We start from the raw sequence: 11928 nt of genomic DNA on the forward strand, positions 1-11928 counted from the left end.
ATTTTTGGACATACATATTCAATCAATATTTATAGCCTGTAAATGTCTTGATCTCAAAGACATATTCACTGACAAACATCTATTTGTTATTTCTTTTTAAAGGCTTTAAAAATTAAAATATACTAATACCCTGTTCGTTGATTTCTTTCCATCAACCTAGAATTTCAACACAGTTTGAATCATATTGATGATTCATATCTTGGCACATCTTATAATTCCTGTGACATGAGAACACAGCTAATAAAAATATGAAGCAATTACTTTTATTAAAATCATAGCTTTATTAGTAGTAGTAGTAGAAATGATTAATCCATGCAGATCAGCCTCACTCTGGTGTCTGGAGGCTTCCTATAGAAATGGAAAGATTCATTTGCTCTTTCTTCTGCCAAGGGAGAAAAAAAAAATGAAGCCGTAGAATAAAGTCTAGGGCTGTTAAAGAATTGTTGGCATTATTTCTCTGTCTATCACGTGTGAGGCTGGCTGCTTGCTTCCTGGGGTAGGGGATCCAGGACGAGACTGTGTCGGAGCCTGTTTTCACAACTGCATTTGAAGATCTGTCTTATTGATTAGCGGGGGAAGGGGTGGGGAGCGCAGTGCGAGGGGAGGGGAGGACCCACTGGCGACTGGCTCACCGAAGCACGGGACATTTTCTTCCGGAAAGATGTCAAACAACTGAGAAACAGCCACAGAGGAAGTAGAAAAGTAGAAAAATAAGGAGACCCTGGAAGAAAAGAAGGCATTTTTTACGAAAGTCTTGAGGCTATGCTTTTTTTTTTCCTTTTTCCTCCTTTTCCTTTTTTTTTTTTTTTTTTTTTTTTCTCTTCCCTTTTCCCTTCCATCATCTGACCTGCAAAGGCTAGAGTGACAGCGTCATGCAAATGCTGCAGTCCAGCAGGTCTGGAAGAGGGTGGATGCTAGACTGTGAGTTAATGTTAATGATGAGCGCGGTGAAAATACCAGCCGCTGCCACCCCCTGCACACAGAAGCGCTCTGAGTCAGCATCAGATGCTTTGCCTCGCCTCTGCCGAGTGTCTGGTGCCTGTGTGCGCGCGCGTGCTCGCTAGGCATCCGTGTCTAGCCGAGGGGAGGGGTGGCGTGTGAGTGCGTGGAGGGTAAAAGCCAGTCAGTCAGTGAGAAGCAAAGGTACGTTGGAGAGCAACTAAAATCTGACTGATTTCCATCTTTGGAGCATCAGATGTATTCCCTAAGGAGGATGGGTCTCCGGGATGGGGGTGGTATAATTATGTTAATGTCATATTTATGGAGGGGTGAGATTTTTCATTCTAATAATTGGTTGAATGCTATGGTCAAAAATTGTAAAGCCATATTCAGTTTTAAGGAAAAGCATGGACTTAGAGCTAAGGACTGTTTTATATTTTTGCTTTTTGTGAATGCTGTTTTTTTGGGGTTTTTTTGTTTTATATTTTTAAACTATTTATTTTAAGCCATCTCTTATTCAGTATGGAAAAATCAAATGATAAACAGAAAGCGATCTTATATAATGATGCATTACATCATGGAGCCGAATATTTAAAGTCTTACAAGGCAAAGTAAAGATCTGGACAGGGGGTGGGGGTGGTGGTTGGAAAGGGGTGTGGTACTAGGGTGGAGGAGGGGGCCAGTTAGCAAATATTTTGTTCAGCATAGCTTTCCTTGCAGCTTACTTGGAAATGGATGATTCACCTGTTCTTCAGGAAAACATTCTAATTCTTTCCGTTTTGTTTTTCCTCCTCTTTTCCCTTTTAAGATCAACCACTTCAGAGGAAGCAGATCCACTTCTCTGACCAGGACTTTTATGTTATGGCTGGTCCGATTGTTTTACCCTGCGTTCTATGCTACTAAAGCTTGGATCATTCCTAAAGTACAAATTCTGTTCTTGAACCACAAAAAAAAAAAAGCTAAAAGATCGGAGGAAATTCAGTGCATATACAGGACTGGGATTGTGTGTTTTTAAAAGTGTTGAGATTTATAATGCAATTATTCAAGAAATAGAATCATTTTCATGTTGTTGCCAGCATTTTAAGTTACATGTTTATTAAGTGGCATTGATCAAATAACTACAGATTATGCATGGAAATATTTGCTGTCTGAATAGTTTGGAGATTTAAAGAGAAAAATCAAGCTTCAGAGGTATTAAATTATGACATACAAAAACTTTCTATTGTATTCTTAAATGCAATGGTATATATTTAAATCAGGTTTAAAGTGTTATATGTCCTCGGCCCACCCTAACAGTTGTGCTATATAGAAGTGTAATGGGAAGCAAAATTTCAATTAAGGCCCCATTAAGTGGCTTATAATCCTTTTTCAATGTAATAGAGGCTATGGTGTTGCTGAACAAGTCTGCTAGCAGCAGATTTTAACCCATTTTTAGTCTCTTTCTTCAGATCTAATGGAATAACTTAACTGTTCATTGCCTGCATTGTTTTTCCTCTTCTTCATTATCTGGAGGTCTGGGATTCATCTATAAATGGTCATCATCATGCTTTTTTACCTCATCCTCACTTTTATTTATATCAGATATTTCTACTTCTGTATTTTAATTAGTGTGTAGAAGAAAAAAGTCTAACTGAACCCAACTGTGATTTTTAAGCTATCCTTATTACTGGAAGAAGAATTCTGCATCAAACCAGACTTTTCCTAGTCCCTGAGACCCTAACTTGTGAGGTATTTTAGTAACATCACAAGTCAGGCTCTTGGGACCTAGGCGGAGGGGAACCAGCAGCTTTGGACCTTATTGATTGCCTACAGTTACCATCAGAACAAAAGAACATACATAGATTCTTCCTAGGAGCAAAGAACAATGCTTTTCTTTATAATCAGCAGTCTTTTCACCACGACCCACCTCCCAAAATATTATTGTCAGAAACTATACTCTCAAGTGATTACACAATTGCACTGAAATAGCATTTATATTATAATAGACTGATAATATAAAAAGAATGTAAGCTATCTGTGTGAGAAGCAGAATTAAATACAAGTGTTTTCAAATGCTTCTTTTGGTGTATTTTAGGTGATGAGAGTAAGAGAGTATTTCTTTAGTTAATAAAGAGAGTTGTTTATATTTATTCCTTTTTCATATGCATAGAATTATATACATTAGCTACTTAAAGAGTATGTATTCTCACAACTGTGACTCAGACTATGTAATCTATAGCTCTAATCATGGTTCAGGCCCAGAAATAAAATGATTTACAATCTTCTTTACTCACCCTAGTAGATTTTTTGAAAATGCTATTTTATACATGGTATTTAGTGCTAGAGTTTTCTTCAATCTTTTGCTCAGACAAAATGCTTCCTATGGATTAACAGCTTCCTTGTTAAAAAAACCAAGAATGAGAGTTATCAGAAATTTGGGAAAATATGATACCTTTCTGTTTTTATGTTTTCCTTTGTGTATATCATGAGTCTACGTGGGCTAAAGCAGTAGTGTCATATGAAGTCAAACTGCCCTGACTTACCTATCAAGTGTCTCTCCACTGCACAGTTTTGATTTTATAAGAATTTTACTTTTATCCAAAGTAACTCTTCAAACCATGACAAAGATATAATATGTATGAGTCATTGCCACACCAAATAAGTTTTTGTGAAGAAAGAATATCCTAAATCTATCAAAATTTTATAATAATGTTATAAATATCAAGATTCAAATTGAGATGACAGTTTTGATCACAAAAAAAGCAAAGTGACTTCATTGTTTTAACTCTACTGCTTTATATGGGTACCATAAATTGTTTTCTACATTGTTAAAATAAATTTATGCATGTATCTTAGAATGCTGTATGGAGTCTTTGTTCACTTTTTCCTTGGATTTGTTACAATTACTTATGCTTTTAAGTATCACAAAATATAAATTGCTCAAAATTTTATTTCCTAAATATTAATGTAATAATACAGTAAATATGCTCCTCTCTCATACAAAGCTTAAAAAATATGTGTAACTGTGTATCTGCACTAGTTATGTTCATTCTTTATAGCACCTCCTTCATTTATCTAGAAGCTCTGAAATTTTGTGTCTCTGTGTATAAACATGTTTTGAAACTCCAAAAGAATGAACGTAATATAAACAGTAAAGATTTTCAGTACTGTTTATCTTTTATTTCTTTTTATCTCACTCAGGTTGGAATTAAATGTTTTTAAAAACCAGAAGTTTCTCACTACAAAGAACTCTATGTATGTGTATATGCATGCACAGAGAAACATGATTATATTTAATAAAAATGTTCATACAATGGAACGGAAACTACCTGTTATACAAAACAATATCACATACAGATATATGCTTACTGACACCTGGGATAATGTAACCATAAATATGTATAATATTACATCAATTTAGTTTCAAAATAATATAAGGGATAGAGGTTTATTGGCTATAATGATATCAGATATAGGTTATTTAAAATGCAAGGATTTCTATATTATCACACTACCACACTATGTAGCAATTATAGTTCAAAAAAGAACTATACATACCAAAAGTGAATTTAGAATGTGATAGTATTTGTTCATTTCCCCAGATATATAACTATTTTTACTAATAATCTTGCACTCTTTGAATGTTCTTTATATGTTTCCTATGTGAACTGTCTTTATGAGCATATCATTGATGAAGCTTTTCTCTTACACCATAGGTACAAGTGGGTTCATAGGCTACTTAATTCTGTATGTCCCTTGAAGAATGCCACATTTTCTGCATTTCCATCTCAGTTATCACAGGATAATATTGTTTGGGGGATTTATAATATGATTTGGAAAATCAGATCACTCTAAGCCTAAAATTAAAGGAGAAATTTACAACAAAGAGCAAGAAAATGATGTGTGTTGCATACGAAAAAAGCAATGATATTAACAATCCTGTGGCTTCTTGGTTGGAAGACCAGTCTGAGCCAGACGCATACATTAAGAGCTGTCTGCTGCCGATGTGAGCCTGCTCAATGTGGTGGAAATGAAGAATCACCTCCTCTCTGACACCAGCTTATTTGTACATTTTAATTTTGAAATACCAAATCACTGTTTGTATAAATATGCTAACCCCTGCTTGATTCTTTTCCTGCCTCACATTGTTTGCTAATTTACTGTGAACTTGGAGCTCCTTTTAAAAACAAAAATCATTACTCAACTTAAACATCTACCAAAGACCGAAGAAGTATTAGGGTTTTTTTTTTTTTTTTTTTTTTTGTCTCTTTTGTGTTACTCTGATAATATTGTAATTCTCATGCTTTTAACTTTAGATCTCTGTAAAGAAAACATCAATTTTCTGAAGTGACATTTTTTAAAGCCTTTTAGGATCCATCAAGGAAGCCACTCTGAAATTTTGCCAAATCGATGTATGATTACATTTCATTTCGGGGTTCATGGAATCAATATCATTCTCAGTATAGAAGCCCTAAACACATCAGTATTCCAGTGAAGCTACAAAAGAGTTGTAGAGGTATATTTAAATCATTTAAGCATTAGGCTACATTAATAATGTCTAGAAGAGGAATAAGTATCTGAAGGAAATTATAGTGTAAATGAATTTCTTATGAAATTAGAAAAGGATATTTACTTTCAGCTCTTCTTCAAATGGGTACTCTGGTACACACGCCTCAGCTTGATCTAATACATGTTGAATACGTAAGAAGATTTACAAGCTGTCATGTTTGGGTGAGTTTGGAAAAATGCAGTACATAAAGGGTTAGCTAACGCCCAAATTTTCTTACACATGCAGTACAGCCTACATTTCTGTAGGCAGCAAATACAGGCATCATTTTGATTGCTTGGATTCTTTTGTTTAATTTCTTACTAGGCATTTAACTTAGCACTCAAGTCCCACTGATCCTTTAGTGACTGCATTTGGGAAGGGAAAACAAAGTTCCTAATATAGAGAAGCTTAAAAAAAATCCTAGACATTTGTAAACATTTCAAATTAGAGTTTTTAGTGTAGTTCTGCAAATACAAATTTAGTACACAGAAATTTAGTTGCTATTATGGTCTGTGTGCCATCCCATGTTTAGTTCACTTATCTATCAACTACGGAGCACACACTGGTTCATTCATACATAGATAAACGTCTGCATTTCTCAAAGAGATTTAGGTTAGAAAAAACAGTATAAAATGGAAGCACCTTTATGAAATCATCTACCTTGTTTCCTCAGTAAGCTAGCTTCCATTTTCATTCAGTGTTACTTTTTACTATAGCTATCCGTGTTAATTGTAGCTTTATCAGATAAAGTGCATTAACTAGCCAATATTCACTTGTATTAAGATTTTACTTGTGGAAATTTGAAAGCAGGAGAAGCAGGAAAGTAATGAAGATTGATGAATTTTAAGATGACATAGTTTCATTTTATATAGCTAGTATGTTAAGTCCACTCCTATTTTATGGATAATTTAAAAGTAAGGAATTCTGCTACATTGAGCTAAAATTTTTAAGAATGATATGTGTAATGTGATTTGTTACTTGATAATTATTTCCTAAGCAAAACAAGTATCAAAACAAAACAATAATGGGGTACATCTATTTGACCGAACAAGTAAGAATAGTAACCCCTGAGTTTTGTCTTGGGGCTCTTTTGGTTCTTTTATGTAGGCAGATTTAATCATTCCTCTTTTCTAAGAAATTTCTTCCTCTTTGTCAGTAGGTGTCTGAGGATTTGTGAATACCACGTGAATATTCTGTGGAATCACCATTCCTTGCCTTTGAATTAGCTTTCCCTAGGCCATGAATCAACATCAATATTTTATTCCTCCAAATTGGTAGGTCTTTCTTGAAATTCTTCTATGCATTATTGTAGACATATATGTAAAGCACTGTATAAGAAACCACATTTTCATTGTGCTTCTTTTCTGAGTGTCTGAACATCTTCAGTGAGAGATTGGGAGGGTATTGAAATAGTAGCCCACTGATATATTTGCTTGTGCAGAATTTTAAAATATGAAGACCTCTCATAGTACACTTCCTACTCTTACAGGAGTAGAGGGACCAGGGTGTGGCTGTTATTAGTCGGTTATACCTCATACTAAAATCCTGGTCTGGGCATTTGTAAACCTCGGGGAGGTTTCTACATTAGACAATATTTTTTGTTGAGGGATTACACCACAGTCATTCCCTCCATTTCTGTCTCTCTTCCTGCCCTCCCCTCCACCCAACATGGAGCCTTTTCAACTTCTTCAAAGAAGTGGAAAAAAAAGTAGACTCTTTATTAATGGCCGAAAACAAACTGGCTGCTGGACTTCCGAGGCAGCCCTCAAATAATAAAGCAGAGTAGGCACTGTGACAAAGAATTCTTGAATGTACTAAATATATAGGGAAGGCTATTTAAATTCGCCAGAGGGGCTTAGAGGACAAGCAGCAGAAAGTTTAGAATTCAATTCAAGCCATGCCAGAAAATGAAAATGTACTTAAAAAAGGATTTCCGAAACAAATGTTCAAAGAAATGTTAACTTTTAAGGTTCTTTCCAGAAGAATGAATGAAATTCATGCTTTTTTTGGAGGTGACTTTTTCAATTAGAGATTTAAAAATGATTAGTAGAATCTCAGAGAAATTATATCTTATATTTAAAGAAAATATGTTCTCCCTATAAGATGTTCTAGTGAGGGTCACCTACTGCAGTCACAAAACAAATGAACAACCAAATGCATATATATGGAACAAAAAGATAATGCATTTTTTTAGCAGTTTGACATATCATAATGAAAGTACCACTTTGGAAGAGAAATATTTGACTCATATGTCATTTCCAGTTCATTGCTTCACATTTAACTCTATGAATTAAATTTTTTAAATGAATAAGGTAATTTGAAAGAGCAAAGTGTTGATAATTGATAGGACTCTGATTTTCAGTTTGAGAGAGAAACAAGTGATCCCTAAATTATCTCTTAGTTATTGAATTAGGAAATTCTCTTCGCTCTTCATTCATCTATGTACAAGATATGTGCATTTGTCAGGAATCCCTACACCCACAGGGATAACTATTTCATCTGGCCTATTGTAGAAATGAAGAACTACTTAGGAAGTTCATTTAATGCCTGTATGATCTTGACTCAGGAACAAAATTTCATAAAGGGTTTTTTTCCTAATTTCTTTAAGCATTAACAAAGATATTGAAAGAATTCTTGTCATCCTTTGTTATGCGGGATTACAACTTGCAAAGAGAAGGGAAGCTTAGACTTAGTGGACATCTTTGTTGCCACTGTGGAAAGATCCTACTCGAGAATGAAAGACACATGGAATTCACCAATTAATAAATGTATTTCATTAACTGGAAAGAAGCTATTTATTTTTTTATGTTTGTTTTTTTTGTTTTTTTGGTTTTTCTCTGGTACCAGGAACCGAACTCACGACCTTGCGCTTGCCAGGCAAGCGCTTTTGCCGCTGAGCTAAATCCCCAGCCCCAAGAAGCTATTTATTTAGTAAGTCATTCAGTCTCCTTCTCTCCTCCAAATCCTGTCTGCCCTCTCTGCCTCTGCCATTCTGTGCCACTCCTTTTTATCCTCCTTCTTTCTCTACTGTGTTGACTTCATTCTCAGGGAGGCTCTTGCCATGGGGTGGGAAAGATGATGGCCTCTGGCAGCTCAAGACCTGTGCATCATTGTTAGAGCTTAGAATTATAGAAAAAGAAGGAAGAAACAATGTTCTCTTTGCCCAAACGTCAGTGTCAGTGATCAGAAAGTCTCTGATTGCCTGTATGGGCCACATTCCCATTAGTGGATCCATTTCTGTGCCCAAATCAGTATTATTCTTACTGAACATCCAGTAGTGAAAGAAAAGAAAATTAATGTAGTAAGGCCCTGAAGAATGAGGAAGGGTATGACACTGGCAGAAACTGAAAGAAATTTAAAGCAGGCCAAATCAAACATGTAAACAGGACTCGTAACAACCATTACCAATTTCTACACTGTTCAGCATAATGCTATCTTATAGACTGGGTCAGATAATTTTGTGTTTCCCTTGCCTTGGTGGGCTTGGCAGTACCTATCAACATGTACGCAATGGGTTATTCAGCCACATGTAGTCTGTATAACATGGAAATGGCAATACATTTGCTGCACCAAATCTCAACCCTGACAATCATAGCGATTAATTACAGTTTAGTGACCTTTTTATGATCATTTACTTTGTTCCATATATCAAAAAAAGTAAGCATCTGGCCTCATTTAGGAATTGGAAATTTTATAAATTACTAAGAATTATTAGAAATAGGAGTTTTGTTATGAAGGGATAATAATTTTATTCTGTTATTTAATGCATCTACGCTCAGTCACCATATGATTTATTCATTCTGTTAGAGCAAATTTTATACAGTTTCACCTGTTACCTTCAATGCTAGAGAGATTTATGTTGCTGACTCCTGGAAAATCTTTGTTCATGAATTGATTTCTAACCTTCCCTGTGGGGCAGGTTTATATAATTATAATATTATATATATATATAATATTATATATAATTATTATGGCATTATGTATACAAAATTATTAGGATGTTAGAGTCTTATATTTTATGCTTTACTCTTTAGCATTGTTGTTTCTCACAAATGACCTTGGCAGCTGTTAACATTTTACTATCAATAACTGCTTTTTAGGGATCATCTTCTATGAGAAAAAGATTAATTTGCTATGAATAATGATTCTAATGTAAAATATTGGGTTTTTATGATGCAGATGAGAAAAGCAATAAATGTAACTTAGACAGTTTGAACACTTATTTTAACATTCACAATTCTTCCAATTAATCAAATCACAATAGTATGCTGTAGTTTCTAGTATATTCAAATAAATTGTCATTTTGGAACATATGTTTATGACCCTCTTATGAATATGTGTTTCTGTCAAGCCGAAATATAGATTGCCATAAATAATGTTGGTAATTTATTCTGTGGCAGTATGATACCTACTTCCTCATACAAAGCTTATTTATTTCCCACAAAGTAAACCTTCTAGATTGTATTTTATCATTCTCTTATCAAGATGGAGAAAAAAAGACCCAGGTCTTAGTTAAGCCTTGCTGATTGGCTAAGGAAAGGAATGGCTGTCACCAACAGCCTTTCCAGACACTGTACTGTGGCTCCAGACAGTCAGCTGGTACTATCACTTTGTCTCAGCTATAAATCACAGTCTGCTAATGGCCAAGGCTGACACCTTGACATTTTCAAGAAGAATAAAAGGCCTGATTTGAATGGAAATCAATTTCATTTCACAAATCTTGGGTTACTACTTTGAGTCTTTTCTTGTATCTTCTTAAGACTTATTTGAGATTTTCATGATCATGAGAGAATTATTTGAATTTTATGTCATGACTCTTTTTACTTATAAAAATATATTACTATTTTTATCTTCATTATTAATATAAAAATTAACTTGTAAATTTTATATTAGAAAATATTAGTAAGACAGATTTTATTTTAACTAGAGTACACTGAAAATTTTGAAATTGATAATAGTAGTACCTATGGTGTGTTGAAAATTTGTGACATGTTCTGGGATTTAAAAATATAAGCTATGTAACACATTTCAGTATTAGCCTTTGATTTACTAATAATAAGTAAGATCAATTACTGAGTGATTTTGAACTTTAATGATGCAGGTCTCAAACTTAAAGTTCTCTGAAGAATGTTTGTAGTTTTATGTTCTTTCACAGTAAAAGAAAGTTTTATGTATTAAGCTTTAAATATTCTACAACCAGTGATGAATAACAAGCACTTAATTATGTTAGGTAGTTCCAGACATTAAACTAAATCAGCTTTTAATCATTCAACCCAAGTGAGGTAGAAATAACTCTACACTCTACTAATGTAAAAAGTTCTTTTTAGGATCTTGGCACTGAGTTTTGTGGAAAAGTTAGTGCATTTGTCAGACAATTGATATCTGGGTGCCTATTGAAGTGCAAGCTAAGTTTGTAAAAGGCCTGCACTGTTCACAGAGGTTTTTCCTGTTGATTGTGCAATCTCACAGTGTGGTAGCCTGGGAACTCTTTAAATATTTGGGCCCAGATACAAGGTTTTAAGTGGTAAGATTCATCTGTTTCCAATCAGTATGGTTTAAGAACTCAATCCAGAAAATAGATCAGAACCATTGAGAAAGTTTTATGAAGACACTTCATGCTTCCTAGCCGGTAAATTCTGACTCAGCAGGTCTAGGGTAAAGAATGTGCAGGTGCATCTGGTAAAAACTCTTAGATGATTGACTAACTCTCCAATTGACTAAGAGTTGAGTAGAGCATGCACAAATGAGATTCTATACTGAATTTCTGGACATGTGTAAAGACTAGTGCAACTGTACAGGAAGAAAAATATGCAGCTATAAGCCAGTATCACCTAACATGAAGTTTATGTGTACCTAAACTTACATGGTTTCCTGTTCCCATGAGAACTATGTGTGAAATTTATAATAGACTCTCATTTCTTCCCCAGGGGAAAATGATCCATTAGTGTTCCTAGGATTCTCCAAGAAAACTACAAGATTTAAAAAAAAAATAAGTCCAGTAGTATGAATATGAAAGGGAAAATGTGGAGAAATCTCATTAATATTTGAGAGAATTTATTGGCAGTATAGATTGCATGGGGATAAAAAATGTAATGAGAAAAAAGGAAGAGAAGATGACCTCATTTTTGTACCTTCCTTATATTAGAAGAATGAGAATTATCTCACTCCTTCTGTGAACCAGTATCAGCTTCTGTTGACCTTTTATTTCAATCAGTAGAACTTTGACTACAGGCATGGCATTATAACTTAGATTAGAAATGCCCCCAAAAGTCCATTTATTAAAGACATGGTCCCTAACTTGGTGCTCCTGGGAGCTAGCTAAAAGGTAGGATCTAAGGAAAGGTCAATAGGAGCACCAATTTTGGAAGAGAACATAATGATAATCCAGCCCTTTCCTCTTTTGTGTACTGGCCTTGAAGTCAGCAACTTCACTGCACCAAGTGTTCCCACCATGATGTGGC

General features: G+C 34.6%; 1 long non-coding RNA gene across 1 annotated transcript; it reads right to left on the reverse strand.

Annotated features, from left to right (window-relative positions):
- Positions 1 to 261: 261 nt before the first annotated feature.
- Positions 262 to 1001, reverse strand: LOC106146551. Its single transcript, XR_001231039.1, has 2 exons — positions 848 to 1001; positions 262 to 721 (listed from the first exon to the last, which is right to left on the reverse strand). It is a non-coding gene; the product is annotated as an uncharacterized LOC106146551 (long non-coding RNA).
- Positions 1002 to 11928: the final 10927 nt, after the last annotated feature.

Source organism: Chinchilla lanigera, unplaced genomic scaffold, assembly GCF_000276665.1.
Source record: "Chinchilla lanigera isolate Chin_1 unplaced genomic scaffold, ChiLan1.0 scaffold00006, whole genome shotgun sequence".
In the NCBI taxonomy this organism is placed as follows: domain Eukaryota; kingdom Metazoa; phylum Chordata; class Mammalia; order Rodentia; family Chinchillidae; genus Chinchilla; species Chinchilla lanigera.